Here is a 5,356-nt window from a genome sequence, read left to right as displayed (position 1 = left end):
TTGATCTTATTGACTCGCTGTTTTTTCTCTCTCTCTCTCCGGTTATAGGGAATCAGACAAGCCAGTAAAGCTCTCATTGTTCTACTCGGATACATTCCATTCTTTTTTCGTCTCGTCGCGGCCAGCTTTTCAGTGACATCTTCTCATAACGCGGAAAAGGTGTCACTCTACGCAGCAGCGGCAGCACGCCCGCTGTGGGCTGTTGGCGTATATACGGCGGCGAGACGGCGTCAAAGAGAGGAGGCGGAGGGGGGAGGCGAACACCACACGTGTAACGGTCGAAGTGGAGACGCCGGGCTGGTTCGGGGGGTGGTGGCGGCGGGAAAAACCCTGGCGTGGGCGCAATACGAACGGTGCTTGGGCCCCCCGGAAAGCAAAGGAGGGAGAGGAGGAAGCCGTCACGGCGGCGCCTGTACCCCGGAGATTATAAAATTGAAGCCGTCATTTAATTTATAGCGGAGACGCTGGCACTGCCGCGTGCCTGGCGGCGTCCGTTGTGCCGCGCCGACGTGGCTGGTTGCTGGCACACCCGTTTGGACGTTGCGGGCTCCAGGGAGGGGAGGACGCTGACCGTCGAGCTGTTTGTCACACCGCTGCCATGCGACGCGCACGTTATAGGCGCTTGTTTTGTCGTATGCTTTGGTTGTAGCGAGGTATACGCACGTGGTATAACCCCGAGGACGTTTGTCATCGCCTGCTTTGGTGTTCCTGTTTGTTGATTAACTGTGACAGCATGGGAAGTTTAGATACTGAAGAGCCCGCTGTTAAAAAATCGTAGGTCGAAACAGCGGTTAATAACATTAAACGAGAGAACGATATAAATGGGAAAAATATGATGGAGACATTTCACAAGCGACCCGCGCCACATGTCCTAAGCGCATGACATAAAATTTCAAACGCTATATGCATATCGTGCGTATCTAGAGTCAGCGAGTAATCTGTAATTACAGGAGCTACTTATTTGTTTTAATTATATTCTTATTTTCATACTGCAAGTCTACTTTAGACAGTGGAAGAGGGAAAAAGTAGAGAATCGTAAATTAACCGCGACAAAGCAAACGAAAGCAAATAAAAAAGATAATACAGGTAACACAAATTACATATTCGGAAATACTCTAATATGGCAACTAAAATCTCATTTAACGACAATGAGCGAACAGCACCGGACAATGAATTAGTGTTATGTAGTATCTGAAAAAAGAAGAAGACTGTATTAGAACGTGCTACTATGAGCAAAAAAAAAAAAAAAAAAAAAAAAAAAAAAAAAAAAAACCTTGATAGCGCTACCAGAGGGGGTAGAAATTCAGGGACTACAGTATACATGCAACCGTAATTATGGCAGATAAAAAGTATAAACTTTGTTTGTACATATTAAAGTTAACTTAATTGCTTCGCCCTGTTTATAAACGTGTGTGAAGGTGTGTTCAAGAACGGGGGCAAAATAAAGTTTTGCAAAACTGCAGCTTAGTATCGCGTGGTGCCTTAGTTAAAGTGCAGCGCTACTAATTAGTTTTTTAAATGCTTTCTGGTGTGCATGTTCATTATGGTTAAATGAAGAAAATGTTTTGTGCAAATAACACCTAAATACTTACGCTGCAGCACTTCTGTTAGCTAATTCGATTCGAAGAATAATGAAAACGAAGGAGTTACGTTTGTTCATAAATTACATTACGACGGTTTTACTGAAATAAACATTCGTTTGCCAAGTTATACACCACGCCTGAAAGGGCACAAGGGATAGAACAAGAAAAAAAAATGTCATCATGCAAATAATGACTTCATACAGGACACAATCATCAGCATAAGCTGTATCTTAGATAAGGTGTTACGAGGCAGGACACCACCCACACACACACACACACACACACACACACACACCACAACACACACACACACACACACACACACACACACACACACACACACACACACCACACACACACCACACCACACACACACACACACCACACACACACATACACATACATACATACATACTACATACATACATACATACATCACATACATACACACACATTATATATATATATATATATATATATATATATATATATATATATATATATATATATATATATACGAAAAAAAATAGCAATGACCCATATCGACCTCTGTGGGACACCGGAAGTTAATAGCAGCAAGTTAATGCGAGATGAAGCAACAGAATTAGTGGAAACAAATTGTGAGCGACAATTCATTGAATAGAATTAAGTTAACAGAAGTGCTCCATTTAGGTGTCACCCCCCCCCCCCCCCTAAAAAAGAAAGAAAGGCAAAGAATAAAACTGGTGATGCATAAAACAAGGCGGGGGCTGTTTATAAAGCATGGTGTTCAATTTTAGATGTAAGGGCGAGAGAGACAGTTCTTTGATGATATGCTGATTATGGCTGATCGCCTGATATGCTATTCCAAGTTCTGCATGATAATTATAATACACACGTTGATGGCATAAATACATATAAACAACACATATAATCACAAACACACGTACATACACAATAGAGATATTTACAGAGTTTTGTTAAGGCTTGTGGCCTGCAAGGCGCGTTGACATAGCTCGCCTTGTGAGGCATCGTTGTCTAGATCGTAGTGTTTGGAGGTCGATTAAGGGGTGGGGGAGGGGGGGGGGGGCATTCTTTTTATTTGTTTGGGCCGACCTTGCTGCCCGAGACCTACGCGTGAAGAGCTAGAGGCGGAATCCTTTTGACGTGCCCTGTTGGGAGGGCTCCTGCTGCGCTCTTGTGACCTTGTACACATGTGAGAGCAGAAAAATGAAGCGTGCAGGGGAAATGGCAGGCGACAAATGACAGAGAGAAATTCCTGCAGAACTCATTTTACGATGACTGGCGTTGTTGTAAATGCAATCCGCATTCAAGCAATGTGTGACACAGTGTATTGCCACCGCATAAACGCGTCATGCATGAGCCGGGCTCAACTCTCGCGCTCCACTATGGACACGCGGATCCATCTAGCGGCGCGCCCGCGTACTCCGTGCGAAGATTCACACTACTATTACGTCGCCTCCAAGATTAGAACAGTGCAATAAATGGGGCTGGTTGGTTCTAGTTGGTTCAATGAATGAGGATATAGCGCGTTATTTTAAGAACGCGCTCACTTCACTTTTGACGCTTGCAGAACAGCCGGGCCTTCAGTGGCCAATTCTCCTTGGCATTTCTTTTAAACATTTTTTTTTGTCGCTTGGGCTTCTACGCGGCATAACATCAGCGTGAAACTAAATATAAACATGCAGGCCCGTTTCATAGACATACTGCAATACAGTCCAACCCGGATATATCGAATCTGAAGGGGATCACAAAAAAAAGTTCGATATATAGGTAATTCGATATGTAAAATAATAATGCTATTGAAACTTTTTCAAGGGGATTTTACTGCTGTTCATTATACACAATAATTCGTTATATCCGGGTTCGACTATAGTGGCTTATAAAATGTGTTGTCCATAATCCATCTTTCGTAGTCTTCAGCTTGATCACTGTTCAATTTCACCCCTTTAAGTACACTTTCGCGTATTGTTTTCGTCCCAGAGCACGTCTAAAATAGATGGCGGGCATCCGCTGCGACGCAGGAGCGGAGCACTTCGACACTGGGCAATCTCTTCGCATGGTTGACCCCAAGCACAAGTGATGGCTGGTGTAAGGGCCGCCCCGCCACCAAGTCTCTGGAGAGAGACTTCCTCCACCCGAGAAAGATTGTGGGGAAGGGGACAGACACGCGGGGGGATGAGGGCCCATGTGTCCCGACGGAGTATGGATTTTCGGGCAATGAAAACAGAGTGGGGATCAGAGGGAAGGGAAAGAGGTAGGAGTTACGGGGTGTCGAGAAAAGAGCGAGCAATGCCGTCCGCAAATTCATTGTTGTGGTCACGACCATGTACCTGCAGCCAGTGGACAGTAATGCTCACGCGTGAAGAATTGTGGGTTTTGTGTGTCTGCTTACAAATACACAACGTTTTTGTCGCTTGTTTTAGATGCTTGCATCGCCTAATAACTAAGTCGTCTTTGCTATGCCCGTTACAGTTGCATTGTTCTGTGCGTGTGGCTTGTGGTCTGTGTGTAGAGTGAGTGTGATCATTTTCTTTCTTCATTATCCTTGCCTGAGTACTGTACTTGGGATTTTAGGGTCACCGGCACTAATGAAGCCTACCCTTCCCATTTGTTTACATAAAAACAAGCAAGCAGACAAACAAACAACAAACAAACAAACAAACAACATAAGTAGATCAGAGCAAGTAAGCTTAGACTTATGCTTGATTCACAGCGCGCATAGTGATCACTGCTGATTTGCTGCAACTAAACAGCACCGCATGTGGTAACGCATCATGAAGGAAAATCGACTTCGATTATTAAAAGCACCGGTGTGGACCACAAACAACCCGATAAGCTCATGCTTGGATCCCATAGCGTTGTATTTGTCCTTTTGGCACTAAAAGCAGTGGCTACGGGTTGCCATCTAGCCCGACCGCATAGTTTGCTGATTCAAACTTGTTTTTGGTCCAGAACTAACGCGAGTAGTTCCACTCATTGTCTTGTGGACACCGTCCCGGTTGATAACGCAGAACGGTGTCCGCGTGTTCTGAAACGTGCGTTGAATTGTATTTTGATTGTACAGAATTAGTAACTGTTCGATGCCGTACTTGGCGTGTATTCGCGTGTCCTACTGAAATGTAAACGAAAAATGATAACGGAAAAATTTCTTTTGTGACTTGAAGTCACATAAACGTGGCTCATTATGGTAAAATGTGAGACGCTTAGTCATCTTCTTTATGACCCGCCGTGGTGGCGTAGTGGATTTGGCGTTGCGCTGCTAAGCTCGAGGGCGCCTGATCGAATGCCGGCCGCTGCGCCACATTCCGATGGGGGCGAAATGCCAAAACGTCCGTGTATATAGCGTGTATTTGGCGCACGTTAGATAACCCCAGATGGCCAAAATTATTCCGGAGCCCCCTACTACGGCGTGCCTCATAATCATATCGCGGTTTTCACTAGTAAAACTACAAAATATATTTTTTTCTTCCATATTAGGAAAAATTCACTCTAATTCGTCCAATACACAATATGCACGGTATGTAAATAGTAATCCGGCATATGAAGTAACTTTACGTATGAGTTAAGGCTGACTAGAAATGTTTTTTCTACTAGCTAGCCAAATGTCACTAGCCAAACTATAGCTAGCCAAATGTCACTCTATAGCCACCACTAGTATCTTGCTATCCTGGTCCAATAGCTTAAAAAAGTATAGTCTGGGGTTCTACGTGCCAAAGCCACGATCTGATTATGAGGAACACCATAGTGGGGGACTTCGGATTAATCAAGAC

The sequence above is a fragment of the Dermacentor silvarum genome, chromosome 6, assembly GCF_013339745.2.
Source record: "Dermacentor silvarum isolate Dsil-2018 chromosome 6, BIME_Dsil_1.4, whole genome shotgun sequence".
Classification (NCBI taxonomy): Eukaryota; Metazoa; Arthropoda; class Arachnida; order Ixodida; family Ixodidae; genus Dermacentor; species Dermacentor silvarum.
Note: the sequence above shows the minus strand (reverse complement) of the source record.